Raw genomic sequence first — 21,574 nt, 5'->3', positions numbered from 1 at the left:
GGCCAATATCCTTTTGAGGCAGTGTTGTTTCTGAATATTGTTAAGGGCCAATAATGCCTACTATCATACATTAGTCACCATGTCTGTGAACAAATTTGTATGCAGTTACATATTAATATATCCCCCCCCCCCCCGACAAAATCTCACTCTGAACTCAGTTAAAAAATGGAGAGCCCTGCATTGCGCATCTGTTGACCTTTATCCATTTACAGTAAACAGATATTTTTTTCTTGCTGGAAGATATTTTATATTGTTTTCATATTATTATTTACTGACAGTGATTACAGAATGCGAGTGTGTGTTATATTGAAAGCGAGGCTGGGTGTGCCTATGAATATAGGCTACAGTGAGTTTTTTTAAGGTGCTGTACAAGCAAATCATATTGACTACTCTGTACAGTGACAAAGAGTGTACAGTAACCTACTTCATTCAATATCGAATAGGCTACTGTAAACTACACTATGTACAAATGGTTTTGCTCTTTACTCATGGCAGTTGTGGCAGTTTTAACATGTCAGCAGGCAAGCTTCACTCATTCCAGGATGTATTATGCTTTGTCCTATAGCCTACTTGGAATGTGTTTTGAAATGGATCTATAGCCTATAGAAATTTGCCAGCTGGAATACAAAGCAAACTCTCCTTCAAATGCACATTCATGGAAGTCTTGTATTGTCATCCCCAAATAATGCTGCAATGTAATAATATACATCTTTAAATGCACAATAATGAGTCATTATTTTTATTATGACTTATCAAAGATTTTTATTGGCTCCCAGAATGCAGGTCTGTTAGTGACTCCGAGTATCTCTAAAAACAGACTGGGAAGTAGAGCATTCAGTTACTGGGCTCCTTTACTGTGGAACCAGCTCTCCCCATGGGTCAGAGAGGCAGACCCCCCCCCCCCCCCCCTCACCTTTCGCACCTTGTAGTTTGGCCTTGGCGTCTCGCAGTCTCTCTGTGTTTCCATATATTCTCCACAGCTCCACCCCCAGTCTGAACCAACTGCAATTTTTCCCCTTGGTTTTCCTGGGAGTTTTTACTCAGTCGATGTGAGGGTTTAAGGGAAGAGGATGTCGTTATGATGCTCGTGCTATGTAAAGCCCTTTGAGACAAACTGTTTGTAAAAACGGGCTATAAAAATAAAATTGCCTTGCCTTGCCTAACCCGCTTGGACTTTAATTCATATTCATGCTTCTAGTTTGATCATTGACTGACTACATGAATAGAGATTCTTATAGAGGTCTTATAGTCAAACAGTATAGGGCAGAGGTATTCAACAGGGGGTCCGCGACCCCTAGGGGGTCCGCGGAGGTACTGCAGGGGGGTCGCGAAAGTTTTGTTTGATTAGACATTTTTTTTATATTCCCCCCGCATTTTTTCCACAAATTGAAATGCCTTTAATTAACATGAATCCAACACACTAGCTGCGTTTACATGGACACTTTTGATCCGATTTCTAATCGGAACAGATCTGTTCCTATCATGTACTATATATATGGCATTTACAAAAGTGGTAAGCTTACGTTCGTATGTCTCTCGCGCTTGGGCTGAAAGATTTGGGGAAATAATCGAATTGCGATTATTTTTACCAATATTGAGATTGCGATTTAATGCGCGATTTTTTATAATTTCATTAAGTTCCTTATGTTGTGTACTATTCCCTAAAAAATAAATAAATCATTCTTTAGTATGATGACCAACACAACATTGGAAGCAGTCAACATGAAACTCCTCTTTCCTTTAGGCCAGGCCGATGTGTTGAGATTAATTTATATTATAAACTTCTTTATTTAACTATTGAATTGTAAAATAAAAATAAATGAATCGTACTGATTTGCAGTCAGTAACGGTTACAAATCACTTTATTTTATTTATTTTTTCACAGCCTTTGCGATTTGCATACCGTGTTCTATTAAATCGCGATTTCGATTTGAATTCGATTAATCGTTCAGCCCTATCTCGCGCCCACCCGTCACATCTGGACTGGCTGCGACATTTTTATGCATTTGATTGTAATGAAAGCCCAGCAGGAGAGAGTTTTTCTCTGCCTGCTCCTTCAATTAAGAAGGACAGCACAGCGACGTAAGTTTCTCGTCCGGTCTTTATATCTACCGCCTCCTCCGCCGCAAACAATACGTATTTGGATGAGAGTACGCAGCCAAGACTGTTGGGAGAGAGAGAGTGCTGTTATGTAAGGGATAATGTACAGAACGCCGGTCATTATCGGGAAAATAAGCGATCAGCAGAGAAATAGTCCGCCAAAGACGTTGACGTCGCTTAGCAACCGGACACACATTTGAATAGCTTTTATGCATGATAAAACAGACATTGGTGATCTTGGCAGGTATCAGTTTATTATGTTATGTTATGTTTATGAATGGCAGTGGCAAGGCCACCCTACTCACTGTACCTTGCACATGTTTAGAATAAAAAAAAAATGAACATGAACCTGTGTATTATTTGAATATCTTAGTATTGAAAGCAAAATAACAAGGTACATTTATACATGGCACTATAGGAGCAGTTTAATATAAAACCCAATTTAATACAATATATAAGTAGGGGTCCCCGCTCCATCTGTCCATCAGTTTGGGGGTCCTTGGCCTGGAAAACGTTGAAGACCCCTGGTATAGGGTATTTACAAATTTTTATGTGTTTAGGCCAGTTATGAGATCTACATCATTAAAAGTCATTTCCAAACACATTACAGAAAAGAAAAAAACAAAAGCAAAGAGATTTTGCAGCAGTAGCACACTTTTACTTAAACAGAGTGGGATAGGAATCAGGTTAACAAAACATCTAAGGACATCTAAGCTGTCTAACACATTACCAACGCAACATTGAAACATCATAAAACATCACAAAAAAAACAGCTGGAATACAAAGAGTTTGCTTTGTATTCCAGCTGGCCTGTTATGAGCAAATTTCTATACGCGACTATAGATCCATTCCAAAACATGTTCCAAGTAGGCTATAGGACAACGCATAATGCATCCTGGAATGAGTGAAGCTTGCCTGCTGACACGTTAAAATGACACAACTGCCATGAGCAAAGAGCAAAACCATTTGTACACAGTGTAGGCTACAGTAGCCTATTCGTTATTGAATGAAGCAGGTTACTTTACACTCCCTGTCACTGTACAGAGTAGACAATATGATTTGCTTGTACAGCACCTTAAAAAACTCACTGTAGCCTATATTCATATGCACACCCAGCCTCGCTTTCAATACAACACGCACTCGCATTCTGTAAACACCATCAGTAAATAATAACATGAAAACAATATAAAATATCTTTCAACAAGAAAAAAATATTTGTTTACTGTAAATGGATAAAGGTCAACAAATGCGCAATTTTCAGCTGTCAGAAATGTGTGGTGATCACTTGTATTCCTCATAGCTCTCAGGGTGTGAGGAAATCAGCAGCCCGTGATCGCAGCTCCTTTGACATGAACGCGCACAGAGCGCAGAGTTCAGAGCCGGACAATGATGTCGTAGTAAAGCCCTCAGGTCTACTCTGCATGTATTAACTGTGACTAAACATCAACTGCACTGAAGTCATCATAACTGCAGAAGTTCTCATTTTCAAATGATTATGAATACTATTATTGTTATTTGAAGCCGTGTCAGTCTTGACTGTGGGTGGTGTGGTCCTCTGTGTCTGCTAGTGTCTATAATACAGTAATATTTTTATCGACATTATCAAACGGAAGAAATTTTATTTTGAAGAGCACAGGGCAATGAAGCACATTAGCCAATAAGAGGACCCGCCCACCGGTGGAAACCAGATATTGAGCGGTAAATTCGTTTTGTTAAGACAGCATGTCCTCCTAGAAAATACGCATAGGTCGTTTGTACCGCCCCAAATTACGACCCACTGGAGCGTATTTAGCGCCTCTAGCGGTCATGCAAATAACGACATTCTGAAGTCTCGGGGCCGCTCGTGGACGCTCGTGGTTACTCGGGACGCGCGTAGCCATATTAATCGTTATTATCTGAATGGGAAATGCAATATTTTAGGACAGATACACAATTAAACGTGTTTCTAATGACATTTCTAGCGAGAAATGTACATTTTCCTTGCATAATCTTCAGTCAGTGAATGTGTATGATCTTTATTATCTGAATGGGAAATGCAATATTTTAGGATCGATTCAGCGTTAAACGTGTTTCTAATAACATTTCTAGCAAGAAATATACTTTTTACTTGCATAATCTTCATTCAGTGATTGTGTCTGATCTTTAGTTTTATAGTTATTAGGAAGATTTAATCGTCTCGCTCGCATGTTTCAACGACGTCAGGTTGGGGACGCTGCTTTCGCTAAACTAGCAGCTCACGTGTTTCCTGCGTTTGTGTTATTAAACCGTTACTTTATGTAACTTTTAATGATATTGTAATAACCACAGGCGAGGTATTGAGCGAAGTAAGCTTGATAGCAGGTTTATTGGATTCCACAATCGGACAGGCAGGCACAGCTCCACCGGAAAACTACAACAACCAAAACTCCCGCCCGGAAGGAAACCCCCGGAACCCCCTCTCAGAAGGCCCGCACCTTCCTCCCAAACCCTGTGACGCTAAAATATCATCTTGTTAGAAACCCGTTTATCTGAGAGCCAACCCAGTAGCCAAAAGCATACGTTGACAGTGTACGTTTTCGTGAACACTGGATTACGTCGCATTTCAACATAAAATAGCGTGCTAAGCACACACACACACACACACACACACACACACACACACACACGCACGCGCGCGCACGCACGCACGCACGCACGCACGCACGCACGCACGCACGCACGCACGCACGCACGCACGCACGCACGCACGCACGCACGCACGCACGCACACACACGCACACACAATGCATTTCGCTGCTAAAACAACAACTTGGGCTGCTTCTCGGACATTTTGGGTGGATTTTGAACGGTATGTGGGCAGGACGTTTTTTGCAGGCAGGACCTGGCAACCCTGCGCTGTTGCCCGAGGTGAAGAAATGCTCCGGAGCAGATCTGGATCCACCATGGCCAAAATAATTGTCATGAATAGCATGAATAGATTCATGCATTATCATTCAACTTGAACATGTGTTTTTACAGTATATAGTGGTGGAGGGATGACGTATGTTGGCAAACCCGGAAGTGAGCGTAGACCTGGGTTTCCCTTGACAAAAAGCCAACGGGTTTTTCCATTGGATTTTGGATTATTGCAGAAAAATTAGCATCTTTGAAGCACCTCCACAAAAACTGAAAAAAATAAATAATAATAATAACTGTGCCCCAAAGAACGAAATGTAAACCAATGCATTCTGAATGGGAGTGTTTCTCAGATTTTTCCATGCTACACAGAACGAAATGTAAACCCATACAAATAAAGACTTCATGGTCATAATAATTAAAATATCATTAAGCTACTACTGAGTGTGTAGGGAGGTATTCTATTTTTTTCAACGGGGCTGAATCCAGTCACTTGACCGTCATGGTTGCTATGGTGGTTGCTATCGACCGCCCCCTCTAATACTCGTGGCTCTAAAAACCACGCGGCAAAGGAGCTGCCGTCAATTGGGTTGTTTTTGTCGTAAACTAGGGTCCGATGGTTGAAAAATAGACAGATATTCCAAGCTATCCTTAAAAGGCAGCTTGGATGTGTTTATTTTCTGCAGTTTAGACTTCTTCTATAACTAATTTTTGAAAGCAAAACACCAAGCTCATTGATTTAATGAGGGAGGGTTATTTGAAACAATTTATTCAATAAATATTTGTGAGAGGTCATTCCTTCTCCTGATTTTACTTCCTATTTATGTCTAGGGTAAACCCCTACTGTCCACAAGCATCCCCCCCTCCCCATATGGATTTGGAGAATTGTTGCCACGTCCCAGTGGTGGAGGTATCATATATATATGAAAGAGGGCATTCAATTATAGCCTACTACAATGATCAATTAGGAGGCCGAAGCCCTAAAGGAAGTGATGCAATAGGTGACTGAGTCGACAACATTTAAGTAAGCTGTATAGGGTCTCTTATATATCAAAGGGGGTCTCAAAGGACGCATATGCTTCAACCTGTGGCTCCAGCACTACAGGAAATGACTCAGCAAGTGCTCCATCTCGTTTCAACTCACCCAGCGGCTCGCTTGCAAGATTTTGGCCTGAAGTTCTGTCCAGACCTACACCCTAGCCATCCAACATGCATATCTGAGAATCAGGCCTCTCTTTAATAATGACAAAAAGTTATGAGAGAAACACACATTAACTTTTTGTTATCATAAGCGGTGTGGTGCCGGCTCCTTTTGACCTTTTGACCCCCGACTTCAAAAACGTGGCCACAGGCCAGCTGTGTCTACACACCTTTAGCCACAAATGTACATCTCCATCCCACAAAAAATGGGGACTAGAAACTAACCTCTGTCTTATGTACATTTACTGTACTGTTGGAGGTCACGCCCCTTTGCCGACCTTTTCGAGATAGCTAGGGATGCTAAAATGTTTACACACATTTCCCGGGGCCCCGTGAACGACATATCCGAGATTTAGAGTTCTAGCCCTTAGGGAAAAAAAGTTTTCCCAAATGGAGTGTCATTTGGACAAAGCCCCTCAGAAGTGTAGCCTGCAAGACCTAATGGTTCAGAATTTGGTGGAAAAACAGTTTTTGAGATAGGAAGGTCCTACCGCCCTGAAATTTTAATACCTTATTCTAGGGCCTAACTTGGAACTCCGCTCCGAAACTTGGCCCGGTCGGACCCCGAGGGCAGGAAGGGGCACATTCTGAACCATTAGGTCTTGCAGGCTACACTTCTGAGGGGCTTTGTCTAAATGACACTCCATTTGGGAAAACTTTTTTTCTCTAAGGCCTAGAACTCAAACTAAGAGAAACTAAGAGGTTAGTTTCTAGTCCCCATTTTTTGTGGGATGGAGGTGTACATTTGTGGCTAAAGGTGTGTAGACACAGCTGGCCTGTGGCCACGTTTTTGAAGTCGGGGGTCAAAAGGTCAAAAGGAGCCGGCACCACGCCGCTTATGAGATAACAAAAAGTTAATGTGTGTTTCTCTCATAACTTTTTGTCATTATCAAAGAGAGGCCTGATTCTCAGATATGCATGTTGGATGGCTATGGGTGTAGGTCTGGGAAGAACTTCAGGCCAAAATCTTGCAAGCGAGCCGCTGGGTGCAGGTGCAACGAGATGGAGCACTTGCTGAGCCTGGACTTTCATAATCTTCGCTCTGTGAATGTAAAGGATGTTTGGTCGGATGTTACGACGAAGAATCATAATGTGAATGGGAATATTCTATAAATCTCTTGATATCATCTTTCGTCTCAACACTTCTGCTGCAGCCACTTAAAGTCTCACTCCGAGAACCTTAAAATATGAATCAATCCATTAGAAGTATGAAAATATCTTCCCGGTGGTGCAACAGAGCAAACAAGGTGTCCTTTGACATCTACGTTTCGAGACGATTGCAACAGTGCCACACATGATCATATTTGAATATGTTTCGGGGTAGTAATTAGCTGTCGATTTTGGAGGCCTTTATCAATAATGACCAGCTATAGATTTGCTTCCCGATGGAGATTTTTGACAAATTACATGTTAATTAGCATCTACACGTTAAGCTGAGTCCAATGAGATCAAGCTCGGCCTCTTGCTACACCGAGATCATGCTAGACCTAGGTGTACCATGTAAAATACATGTTACCATTAGCTAGAGTGTCGTTCTTGGTGTCATTGGACTCAGCTCAACGTGTAGATGCTAAATAACATGTCATTTTTCACAAATTTCTATCGGGAAGCAAATCAATAGCTGCTCATTATTGATTAAGGCCTCCAATTTCGACAGCTAATTACTACCATTAAACATGTTTGAATATGCTCACGTGTGGCATCGTTGTAATCGCCTGGAAGCGTAGATGTTGATGGACACCTTGTTTGCCCCGTCACCGGGAAGATATTTACATGCTTCTGATTGACTAATGAATTGATTCAGCTATTCCCCCAGAAGTCTGGGGTCAAAAGGTCAAAAGGAGCCGGCACCACGCCGCTTATGAGACAAAAGTTAATGTGTATTTCTCTCATAACTTTTTGTCATTATTAAAGAGAGGCCTGATTCTCAGATATGCAGGTTGGATGGCTACGGTGTAGGTCTGGGAAGAACTTCAGGCCAAAATCTTGCAAGCGAGCCGCTGGGTGCAGGTGCAACGAGATGGAGCACTTGCCGAGTCATTTCCTGTAGGGCTGGAGCCACAGGTTGAAGCGTACACGGTGATGCTTGTGGACAGTAGGGTTGTACACTAGACATAAATAAGAAGCAAACTCAGGAGAAGGAATGACCTCTCGCAAATATATATTTAATAAATTGTTTCAAATAACCCTGCCTCGTTAAATCATTGAGCTTGGTGTTTTGCTTTCAAAAATAGGTTATAAAACAACCAAGCTGCCTTTTAAGGATACCTTGGAATATCTGTCTATTTTTTAACCATCGGACCCTATTTTACGACAAAAACAACACAATGGCCGGCAGCTCCTTTGCCGCGTGGTTTTTAGAGCCATGTAAGGATTAGAGGGGCGGGTCGATAGCAACCACCATAGCAACCATGACGGTCAAGTGACTGGATGCAACACCGTTGAAAAAAATAGAATACCACCCTACACACTGAGGAGAATAATGATATTTAAATTATTATGACCATGAAGTCTTTATTTGCATGGGTTTACATTTCGTTCTGTGTAGCATGGAAAAATCTGAGAAACACTCCCATTCAGAATGCATTGGTTTACATTTCGTTCTTTGGAGCACAGTTATTTTTATTTATTTATTTATTTTCAGTTTTTGTGGAGGTGCTTCAAAGATGCTAATTTTTCTGCAATAATCTAAAATCCAATGGAAAAACCCGTTGGCTTTTTGTCAAGGGAAACCCAGGTCGACGCTCACTTCCTGGTTGGCCAACATACGTCATCCCTCCACCACTATATACTGTAAAAACACATGTTCAAGTTGAATGATAATGCATGAATCTATTCATGCTATTCATGACAATTATTTTGGCCATGGTGGATCCAGATCTGTTCCAGAGCATTTCTGCACCTCGGGCAACAGCGCAGGGTTGCCAGGTCCTGCCTTCCGGTGGAGCTGTGCCTGCCTGTCCGATTGTGGAATCCAATAAACCTGCTATCAAGCTTACTTCGCTCAATACCTCGCCTGTGGTTATTACAATATCATTAAAAGTTACATAAAGTAACGGTTTAATAACACAAACACAGGAAACACGTGAGCTGCTAGTTTAGCGAAAGCAGCGTCCCTCGCAACCTGACGTCGTTGAAACATGCGAGCGAGCCGATTAAATCTTCCTAATAACTATAAAACTAAAGATCACACACAATCACTGACTGAAGATTATGCAAGTAAAAAGTATATTTCTCGCTAGAAATGTTATTAGAAACACGTTTAACGGTGAATCGATCCTAAAATATTGCATTTCCCATTCAGATAATAAAGATTAATAAAGATCATACACATTCACTGAGTGAAGATTATGCCAGGAAAATGTACATTTCTCGCTAGAAATGTCATTAGAAACACGTTTAATGGTGTATCTGTCCTAAAATATTGCATTTCCCATTCAGATAATAACGATTAATATGGTTACGTAACAATTTCACCAAATGCCCTGTTGGTCATATATGTGGCATACATACCTCCCGCGACCTGTAGAGGCGCTTGATACGCTCCAGTGGGTCGTAATCCGTGGCAGTACAAACGACCTATACGGTCGTAAAATTTTGCGGACTTGTTGGTTAAGAAGAACCAAAAAACGAATAAACAAACGGAAATTTTGATTTTCGTTTTTTTGGACAAAACGAAAAAACTAAAAAACGGCTGGTTTTTGGTTTCTGCTTATGTCAATTATTCCCAGAAAACAGAGTAATAAAACGTACCTTGCTCCTATACGAGCCAAAACTACCCACAATCCTCTGCGTTCACTGGGCGGGTTCTTGAAAATGGCAGAGCAGTACACGTTCAAATGAAGTGAAGTTATATTATGCCGCTTTTCCACTGCATGGTACCAGCTCGACACGACTCGACTCGACTCGACTCAGCTCGCATTTTTTGCGTTTCCACCGCGAAAACATGGTACCTGGTACCTGAAGGTTCCAAGGTTCCAAGCGAGCTGAGCCGATGCTTAAAGGTGACGTCGGCAGACGGCCGGCCACTGATTGGCCAGAGAGTGTGACGAAGTCACAAGAGCGGCATGGCAACCATGCTGGTAACAGCCATAGCAGCGCCGCAGCCAACATATATTCCACTTCTTCAACTTCTTCAACATGCCAGCTAATAATAGTAATGTTATCGATGTCCTCCATTGTTGTTATGTGGGTTCTGTCCATGTGTGGGTTGCGTAGGTCTTGTTTGCGTCGCGTACAAAAATATGTCACGGCCCTTTCGCGCAGCCGACCCCGCCCACGTCCAGGAGGTACTATTTGCGGTGGAAAAGCACCTGTGCTGCTACCGTGTCGAGTCGTGTCGAGTCGTGTTGAGTCGTGTCGACTCGAGCTACATGTGCAGTGGAAAAGCGGCATTAGTTTTCAGAAATATTTTGTGCCGTATTGCTTTTTATAGATTCATCATGTTAATGCAAATAATCAAGCCTAAAGACCTGTGCCACTTTTCAAACGTTTTTGCAACTTAATGATACGTTGCTATATTTTGCATGGACGTAGCTGGTGTTAAACACCACTGTCACCAATGTCAATTTACTCGCTCACAAGATTACATTATGTATACCCTATTTATGTTTGTGTTGAATCGTTTTTTTTAGGGTCAGCCCAGCAAACGGAGGCTTTTGTGCTTCGGGTGGCGCGCAACATTTGTTTACCGGTGGAAGGGATAGTGCCACTATCCAATGTTGTAAAATTAATGCACAACCGATTCTTGCAATGTTTGTAATTTTTAATGAACATATATAATTGTATTTTATATGATATACTTATGTGTTCAAACCACTGGTAGATTGTAGGCATATATGAATGAATGAATCAGATAAGTTAAATAATATATCCAAATAAATACATGTTTTTCATCTCTTTCTTTGTCTTTTCCCCCCTGCATAATAGTAATCAACCGTACTGTAAATGTGATGCATGAATTCTCAGACAATTTCACTTAGTTTTATAAAAATTGAATGGATTTTCCTTTTCATAAAGACGATTCTATCAACCGCAACAAAGCTTTTGTGACTTCCCCAAAGAGGCTCCATGTGAAGGAGACATGACCGCATTCATAAAGACAAAAGTCAAGTAAATATCGATCAGCTTGATTGCTGCCATGTTTTATTCATAAGCGCACATGTGTTTACAAGCGGACACGCAGTATTAAAAAGCGGAAGCGCTTCCACACTACCAAGTCGTTCCAAAGTCTGAACGTTGCAAACGCTAGGAAGCACTCGAGCTAGCACTCTAGTCTCATCTCCATAGGACGCGACTAGCAAGGACGCGTCCTAGCAAGGCTGCAGCCTTCACTTTGGGAAACAGCCCCGGTTTGTTTACATGATGTTGGCGCATCTGTCTGCGTAAGGGCCGGACAACGCCCCTTAACAGTGGTATAATGAGCACATACCACAGCCTGGCGCATACCTGCCAACATTTGACTAGCAAAATCCGGGAGATTTCGGCGGCGGGGGGGCGGGGCCGGTGGTGGGGAGCATGGATGACAGAGGTGGTTACAAATGTTGGTTTTAAGGGATGTTGTGCATATAAGTAGCTATTTATAGACAACATATTCATCATGTAGTCTTCAGTATATAAATAAATACACAATAACTGTATTCATTAACAAAAAACGAATGATACAAAAAAAAAATTATGTATCATTATGTATGTATTCACAATGAATTCATTGACAATCACTTATTTATTAACTAACTATTACAATAGCCTGGAGCACTTGTTCCTGCTCGTTTTGTCCCTTAGTGATTAAACCCGTTATCGCCTGAGTGCCCTTTTGTGCCCCGGCAGCACGGACATGTTTCAGGGACTTTAAATGTTGACGGACGTCATTTTTACCGCCGTGCCCTATAATAAAAAATCAACCCGACACGCTTTACAAAAAGCGTGACTATTGTCCAGGTGACTATTTGATATTGAATCATACTCTTTGGTCCATTCCGACTTAAAAGTACACATATATTTAATCTTCTTCGATGGTACACCCGCTTCTGCCATTTTTTTATACGACCATTTACGGAGTTTGCTCCGCCATGTTTTTTTTTTTAGCTCTGCGCTCTTGAGAAGTGACCATAGACGTGATCTGATTGGCTACAGCCTGTGCTGTCGTATTTGCTGCAAATGCATTTGATTGGCTGACGCTTGCGTTGCCTCTCATGCTTGCGTTTGATACATGATCTGGCAACTTTAGAACATTCGACACACATTTTGATTTGATTATAAATAAAATAAGTTTGGACATCGTGAAATACGGGAGTTAACCGGGAGAAATGACAAAACGGGAGGGCGGCGGGAGATGGATCAGAAAACGGGAGAAACCCGGGAAAAACGGGAGAGTTGGCAGCTCTGGCCTGGCGTGATCTATTGCTTAAATATATATAAAGTCGTGTGTGTATAGCTCATACACATGACAGGACACGCATATCTTTTCAATTTTTATTCATTCAGAATATTTACATAGCCTACTATTTGAAAATGAAAGAGGCTGGGATTTTGTTTTATATCATTTGTTTATATTGTTCAGTAGTATATGCCTAAATGAGGCCGTAGCACAGTTAACGGACGAGCAGAGGTGGTGACGTCATCGAGTCCGCTGCTGTTCCAATTGCAGGTACGTACTCGCGTGCTCGCAAGTCTTGAAGTACGGACTTGCCAAGTACGTGCTTGCACGTCATCGAGTCCGTAGTACGCGTGCTAGGAATTGAGAAACGGTCGTAGTGTCCGAATACTCGTTTGTTCGTTCCCTAAATAGTGCACTATATCATGAACACTATATAGGGAATAGTGAGTGAGTGGATAGGGAACGATTTCGAACACAGCTTATGTCTGACCCTACTCAAATCGAACGCCGAACCAGGAAGTTGTGAGATAGGCCGGACCCGATGACGTCACCAGCTCAGCTCGTCTGTTAACTGTGCTACGGCCTCATGTAGGCATAATTACTGAACAATATATACAAATTATAAACACCAGCTTCTTTAGTTGTAAAATAGTAGGCTATACTAATATTTTGAATGAATATAAATGAAAAGTTATGCGTATTCACACGGCAAGCCAGCTGTACCCTACATATAGACAATCAGTGGCTTGAAAAAGATTGTATGAGATTGTCGTTTCTCAATTTTCATATATAGCCTATTATATTATTGGAGAGTATGGCTATTGATATAAGAATTACGAACGAGCGAGAATAGAACACACACGATCAGATGGATCCGACCGGGAATTCCGTTGCGATGGGTTTCCTCCATCAGCGACTTATACAATATAAACAAATTATATAAAACAAAACTCCTTTCCTTTTAAAATAATAGTATGTAAATATGTTGAATAGGCCTCCATCTTTGTTATAGATAATATATAAAATGTTCCTATATAGCCTACACACTGATACATTAAAACAGGAATGCGAAATGCATCCTAGGATATTTAACGGTCCCAAGTCCACACAAGTCACCATCGATGCAGGCTCGATATAGAGTGGCGAAGTCACGCCTCTTCCGGTAGGGCTCATGGGACCTATGAGATCGAAAAATATGAATGGGTGTCAATGGAGAGAAAATAATAATTTTCTGGTCCCGGTCTTTATATGCCCTGGATTACACATATGTTGTTTGTGGATTTAAAGGATAATTTTTCATGCAAAGAGTTCGACCGTTTATTGTGCAATTGTTCAGATAAAGGCTGTAGAGAAAACACAACGAGAAAGACTACACGGCTCGTATGTGACGTCATGCTCCCTGCGACTGGCGTGGAGAAGACCGACAATCTTCCCATCGGCATAACTGAAACTCTGCACGTGCCCCGATTTATAATGGTTTTCACCTCTTTCGATGCTTTTATCCTCCCCTTGGAAAAAGCGGTGAAGTGGGGCAGAGAGATCGCCATCTCTGTGCCGAGTTCCAAGGGCGGGTGTGGTGACGTATATCATATGCGTCGAGAGCAGCGAAGAGCTGTAGTTCACAAAGCGGCCTCACATAAAACCTAAAATTATCAAACTTCTTCAAACATTTTTAGTTTTCTTTGCATGAAAAATTATCATTTAAATCCACAAACATATGTGTAATCCAGGGCATATAAAGACTGGGACCAGAAAATAATTATTTTCTCTCCATTGACACCCATTCATATTTTTCGATCTCATAGGTCCCATGAGCCCTACCGGAAGGGGCGTGACTTCGCCACTCTATTTTGGCCAATTTAAGAACGCATCAAGAAACCATGATGTCATCGCCCCACCCCTCGACCCACTAGCCAATGACTGTTTTAAGCCCGCGGAGTCTCACCCTTTATGCGCATGCTCGCCTTTTATCTATTTCCCTTCTGGATTGCTGTAGCAGAAGCAGCACCCAATATGGGCCTGGCATGTGTACTACAGCGTTTCTACAGATCTACCCGGTTTCGCTTGACTGTCTTTACGGAGACACTCCGAAACCGGATAGATCGAAACCGTAACGGTTTCGGCTTCGTGTGGACGGGGCCTAAGTTTTACAGACTAGTTCAAGTTCCCATGTTGACGACAAGAGGGTGCCCAATCAAATCTTCCCCCGGGTGACCGGATATAATGCAGATCAGACCTGCTGTGAAGCATTTATTGCCAGGAGACCACATCTCCTTGAGCTAAACGGATTACATCCTCGTGGAGAAATTCACTTTCAATAGTCGAACACGATCCACACACAGAGCCCAGCTTGAGGACCCTCTAAGCCGTCCCAGTAACTTGTGTATTGAAGCCATTGGTCGCGTTAACTTGTTGTAAAGCCAATGGAATTAATGGCTATCCATGTCAGATCATTGCCTGCTTCGTCACCTTTAATTATTTGGTTTGCCCAATGACCAAAACGCTACCAGTAGAGTGACAAAATTAAGACTCAAGTTAAAAAAAAAACTTTTATTTCCACAGAGCATGAATTAATAGGAACCTGGAATATATTCCAGAGAAGTCCCAGGAGCAAGAGTCATTCCACACCTGCAATAAAACACAAGATCATCGTTAAGAAAGTGGAACTTCAAACACAGGTCGCTACACGGTCAACTTAACACTGGTATTAGTCAGGATGTTTCAGGGCTTAGTCAGGTCCTGGTAGATGAGTGCTACTGAATCTGTGCCAAAGCCCTGAGGTTTCTCTCCCAATGCTTGGATTCCACAGCCGAGCGAATGCTCATGCCATGAGAGTACTCACTGGGTTTGAACAACAGTTTAATGCTGAAGTGACATGCTGACCATCTTAACATTTACCTGATTCTGGTGGTCTTTGGGGCGTTTCGCCTGCAATCAAGTAATTAACCTTGCAGTCCACTATACACAGTGACTCGTCATGTCGTCCACCATGACCTCCTTGATCAACTGGTTGAAACAGAAGAACCAGCGCAGCAGATGACAGCCTGTTGGAAATAAGATGGTTTTAGAACGAGGCAAAATGCATCACATGTTCCAAACTTAACCGTTACTAGTCTGGTTGTTTCAGGGCTTAGTCAGGTCATGGTAGATGGGTGCTACTGAATCTGTGCCAAAGCCCAGAGCTTTCTCTCCCAATGTTTGGATTCCACAGCCGAGCGAATGCTCATGCCATGAGAGTACTCACTGGGTTTGAACAACAGTTTAATGCTGAAGCGACATGCTGACCATCTTAACATTTACCTGATTCTGGTGTAGTCTTTGGGGCGTTTCGCCTGCAATCAAGTAATTAACCTTGCAGTCCACTATACACAGTGACTCGTCATGTCGTCCACCATGACCTCCTTGATCAACTGGTTGAAACAGAAGAACCAGCGCAGCAGATGACAGCCTGTTGGAAATAAGATGGTTTTAGAACGAGGCAAAATGCATCACATGTTCCAAACTTAACCGTTACTAGTCTGGTTGTTTCAGGGCTTAGTCAGGTCATGGTAGATGGGTGCTACTGAATCTGTGCCAAAGCCCAGAGCTTTCTCTCCCAATGTTTGGATTCCACAGCCGAGCGAATGCTCATGCCATGAGAGTACTCACTGGGTTTGAACAACAGTTTAATGCTGAAGCGACATGCTGACCATCTTAACATTTACCTGATTCTGGTGTAGTCTTTGGGGCGTTTCGCCTGCAATCAAGTAATTAACCTTGCAGTCCACTATACACAGTGACTCGTCATGTCGTCCACCATGACCTCCTTGATCAACTGGTTGAAACAGAAGAACCAGCGCAGCAGATGACAGCCTGTTGGAAATAAGATGGTTTTAGAACGAGGCAAAATGCATCACATGTTCCAAACTTAACCGTTACTAGTCTGGTTGTTTCAGGGCTTAGTCAGGTCATGGTAGATGGGTGCTACTGAATCTGTGCCAAAGCCCAGAGCTTTCTCTCCCAATGTTTGGATTCCACAGCCGAGCGAATGCTCATGCCATGAGAGTACTCACTGGGTTTGAACAACAGTTTAATGCTGAAGCGACATGCTGACCATCTTAACATTTACCTGATTCTGGTGGTCTTTGGGGCATTACGCCTGCAATCAAGTAATTAACCTTGCAGTCCGCTATACAGTGACCCATCATGTCGTCTACCATGACCTCCTTGGTCAACTGGTTGAAGCAAAAGAACCAGCGCAGCAGATGACAGCCTGTTGGAAATAAGTTGGTTTTAGAACAAGGCCAAATGCATCACATGTTCCAAACTTAACAGTTACTAGTCTGGTTGTTTCAGGGCTTAGTCAGGTCATGGTAGATGGGTGCTACTGAATCTGTGCCAAAGCCCCGAGCTTTCTCTCCCAATGCTTGGATTCCACAGCCGAGCGAATACTCAGGCCATGGCAGTATACAAATTGGGTTTTCAAGGAGCAAGAGCTAACTACTGAATCTATTGGTGCTCATTTCCCACATGTACCTGCTTTGGTTGACGTCTTTGGGGCGTTGACTGGCATCTTAGCACAGCAGATTGGCAGCCTGTTGGAGATAAAGTGGTTTTAGAGCGGTTGTTTCAGCGCTTAGTCAGGTCCTGGTAGATGAGTGCTACTAAAGCCCTGAGGTTATTCTCCCAAGCTTGGATTCCACATCAGAGCAAATACTCATGCCATGAGAGTACTCACAGGGTTTTAAATGTATAGCATTATATCTAGACTGTAGTCCTCTTTACCTGCACAAATTAGTCTCATCAAGACCCCACAGGCAACCCTCAGCCAACCATCAGGTCCTGAAGCAACACCAGTATCGGGATAACCTGATAAGAAAGATATAGATTTGAGTTATAAATGAATTAAGTAATATCCCATGCAGACATTCATCAATATGCTCAGAGAAAATAGTCACCACAGTATTAGTCAGCATGATGTGTTTTTTTGCAATCATCACAGCATATCAATTCTGCTTAAATTGAAGTATTAATGTACTGGGACGGACATGTCGATTTACCATTGGAAAAGCAAACTTCGACATCATGCCTGCAATGAGGGGAAAACAAGAGTTAGCGAGGCACATTCATATGAATGGTTCGGCTCGAAACGTTACAATGACTCGATGGAATTCAAAAACAATTGTATAGTTTAAACAACTATCCGAATATTAGTGACTTTCTTTTTATGCGCACATGCTAAAGGGTTAGGGATGTGTGACCCGACACTAGGCCTGACCAGCGGGGTATCGGATCAGGCCACTCTCGTTGGGTCGAACCTTGCAACGTTTCGGCAGAGCCAGCTCTAAAACAGAGGCGGCAGAACCGTCGCGGTTACAGGGCTTCCTCTTCCAGCACTGTAACACTGAGCCGAGTACTATGACCCGGGCAGCTGACTTGAGTGTTGGTCGGTGGGGGTCCGCATGGTGAGGCCTGTACCGGACTAACCCTTAGTGGGCTGGCCTCGGCAGATCATGCCATTTTATTTAAAGCCAACAGAATAAACATCAAGCTCTCCCTTTATTAAGAATAAAGTTCAAGATCAGACAACTTTAGGAAATTAAATTACTCGATTCTCTGACATTTGTACAATACTTCCCGCACGTGGCCTACTTTTTATATATACACATAGCACATATAGCAAAAGTCAGAGCAGAACCAAGTTATAATCAAATAGTCTTATTCTAACACAACAGAACCAACACCAACAATTCATTTAAATATAACACAATAGGAATCTTACCAAGCGCATGAAGTCACTCCACCACATTGAGAAGGAATGGAAGGATCAGACGGAAGTCTGAAGCTTTAATAGAAGCGGTATGCGGCTCGCTTTGCATTCTGGGAATAGGCTGTAAGGAGGGCGCCCCCTGGTGGGGGGAGGCGGGACACCAGGGGGGCTATTCCCTGTACAATGGTCATATACCTCGAGGAGTTTATGCATCTAATGCCTGCTTTATGTACTGTCTCTGGGTTGCTCTTGGCCTTCAAGAGAAAATTAAAATGAGCATTGATCCTACTAGAACATGCAGACCCGCTCTTCAATGTCCTAACATTGATCAACTGTCTCCATTGTCCAACATCAGCTAAATTCATAATTTATAGAAGGTGGTCTGTCACGCCCCTCTACACCCCACTGGCCTTGCAGTGGCAGTGCATGGTCTTTGGGTGGTGCAGGGGCACAATCAAGTTAAACGTGCACAGTTCATCCTCAAAAGGGGGCTTGCTTCTTCTTCTTCTTCTTCTTCTTGGGGTTTTACGGCAGTTGGCATCCACAACTTGGTGCATTACCGCCCTCTTCTGATCCAGTTAATGAATCAAAACAAAAATATCCAAACACTCACTCATTCACACCTTCTTTCTACTCTATATCCTATCATATAACCCTGTTTCTCTCAAAAAGCCAAACAATACTTTTATACAATTCCTCTTCATTAATCTTAAAATATTTTCCAAAGTATACTCCTGCATACCCAATTCTCTCAATTGATTTTTCATACTTTCCCTCTCCATCCCATAACCACTACAGTTCATTAAAACATGTTCCACTGTCTCCTCTACCTGGCACCCCTCACATAATCCAGTGGGGTGTTTTCCTATCAAATTCATTGTTTTATTTAGTGCACTGTGCCCCAACCTTAACCTTATCAAAATGTGTTCATCCTTCCTCTGACCACTATACCTTATTTTAACACTTTAACACTTTTTTGAATATTATATAAATATCTCCCTTTCTCCTCACTGTCCTATTTGTCTTGCCACATTTTGTTAACTTTTCCCCATATCAGGCTTTTAACTTCTGCCTTACTTAAACTGATATTCATTTCTACTTTTTCCTTCTCCAATGCCTTCTTCGCCATCTTATCGGCTTTCTCATTTCCCTTCACCCCTACATGAGCTGGAACCCATAAAAAATGTATTTGCCTCCCCTGCTGAACGATTCTCGTAATTGACTGTAGAACTTCATATAACAAACCTTGGCGACTACTTGAATAAAAAGACCTCATACATGCCAAAACTGATGCTGAATCTGTACAGATCACAATTTTTTCAACTGTACTTGATTCCACCCATTTTAATGCGACCAGCACCCCCAACATCTCCACTGTATAAACGCTTAAATTATCTGATGTTCTTCTATTAAACTCTATTATTTTTGATGGAACAACTACTCCAAACCCTGTCACTCCTGTCTCAGGTTGTTTGGCACCATCTGTAAAAACATGAACATACTCAATGTACTCTATAAGAAGATGAATATTAAATACACTAGCCAGGTCTATCTGTTCTCTCTCTCTCTTCTTTATATCCAACACAAACCAGTCCACCTCTGGCCACACCATCCTCCATGGCGGCATTAATGGATATACCACTGTTGGACTAAGCTTCAATTCACCCACACCAAACTCTTTCGCTATATCATTCCCCACCCGACCAAAATGATTCCTCTCACACTTCCCATAAACCCAGCACTCTTTCAACACTCCTTTTGTGGGGTGAGACTCAGGCCACGTTTATACGTAGCAGGGTATTTATAGAAACGAATATTTCCCCCCCTCCGTTTTCAAAAATAACATTGTGCACACAACATCGTTTTCAAAAAAGTTGTCGTTTACATCAAAACGGATAAATACGCCGTTGGGACATTATAACTATGCCAAACCTATGGGCGGCAGTGTAGGGAGAAGGATAAAGCCATGCAAGCCAATCAGAATCCTCAGAAGTGGAGAGACACAGCTGGACAATTAGCTGAGCGAGGCAGCGTGGCGGCATCGAGGAGAGTCAAACAACAGTATTAGTGATATGCTAAGATGGAGTTTGGACCTGGAAGATTGGCGAAGTCTGGTATCGTTAGTGATGATATGGAGTATGATGATTCAGATGCAGAAATGTGGAATCCCGTGAACAGTATGAAAAAGAATAGAACAAGAAGGTGTTCTGAGATGAGTGACAGTGACAGAGAAAAGCAGAATGAGTCGAAAAAAGCATGGAGGAAGGAGGAAGGAGAAGTGTGGAAAGTGATTGTGGAGTTTGAAGAGATATCTAGTAGCAAGCTACACCCAGTCAAACTGTCGAAAGCTATGAAAAAAGGTTGTCCACTAGATACCAGGGGAAAATAGTGGACAGTTTGTCTGTGCTTATTCAGTTTGAAGGGGCAATAAAGGATAAGGTTACGATTGGATACCTGAGTTACCCGGTTAGAGAATTTGTTCCCAGGCCATTGCGGTGCTTTAAATGCCAGAGGTTTGGGCATATAGCAGGACAATGTAGGGCAAAGCCAAGATGTGCCAAATGTGCAGGGGAACATGAATATGGTAAATGCGAGGCAGAGGCTAAAGCTAAATGCTGCAATTGTGGAGGGGATCACAGTGCGGCATATCAAGGATGCGAAGCACAGATTAAAGCAAAAGAAATTCAGAAATATAAAGTCCAGAATAAAGTAACATATGCAGAGGCAATCAAACAAGTAAAAGGACCACAAGGTGGTGCAAGTGTGGGTGTTGTTGAACCCTCTCAGTATTCACAGCAAGCTTTAGAGCCAGTAGGTTTGCAATGTGATGTGAATAAGGACACTTTGATTGTGGATAAGGCTAACTTTGTATTCTTCATGGCGAAGGTCATAAATCTAGCTATGCAGGACAAAAATACAAGGTCAGATCGGACAAAGATTGTTGTGGAGGCAGCAAGGGAATACTTAGACATAAAGGATGTAACGGGAGAGATGGTACAGGAGGAGATCAATAGAAATGAAGGGGTTACTAAGTAGTATAATTATGGTGTTCCTTATTCTGCAGTGGAATGCCAGAAGCCTGATATCGAATGGGCAAGAATTTAAGAGATATATAGAGAAATTAGACGTTAAACCAGAAATCATTTGTATACAAGAAACATGGATGAAATCACACTTGGATTTTAAAATTGTAGGATACAACTCAGTTAGACTGGATAGGAATGAGCGGCAGGCAGGGGGATGTGCAACATTTATTAAGGAAGGAATATTGT

At 42.2% G+C, this 21,574-nt stretch overlaps 1 long non-coding RNA gene across 4 annotated transcripts; it reads right to left on the bottom strand.

Moving 5' to 3' along the window:
• Nucleotides 1-15,094: 15,094 nt before the first annotated feature.
• On the bottom strand, nucleotides 15,095-18,770 carry LOC132465622 (uncharacterized). 4 transcript variants are annotated; one of them, XR_009527639.1, is made up of 8 exons: nucleotides 18,315-18,770; nucleotides 17,491-17,621; nucleotides 17,318-17,401; nucleotides 17,069-17,127; nucleotides 16,662-16,805; nucleotides 16,258-16,405; nucleotides 15,452-16,001; nucleotides 15,095-15,181 (listed from the first exon to the last, which is right to left on the bottom strand). It is a non-coding gene; the product is annotated as an uncharacterized LOC132465622 (long non-coding RNA). The 4 variants fall into 4 exon arrangements; XR_009527637.1 differs by having other exon boundaries at nucleotides 17,593-17,621; nucleotides 18,315-18,752; XR_009527640.1 differs by lacking the exon at nucleotides 17,491-17,621 and having other exon boundaries at nucleotides 18,315-18,758.
• Between the last annotated feature and the right edge of the window lie 2,804 nt (nucleotides 18,771-21,574).

This window comes from Gadus macrocephalus, chromosome 10, assembly GCF_031168955.1.
Source record: "Gadus macrocephalus chromosome 10, ASM3116895v1".
NCBI classification, from domain to species: Eukaryota; Metazoa; Chordata; class Actinopteri; order Gadiformes; family Gadidae; genus Gadus; species Gadus macrocephalus.
This window is presented reverse-complemented; position numbering and strand designations above follow the sequence as displayed.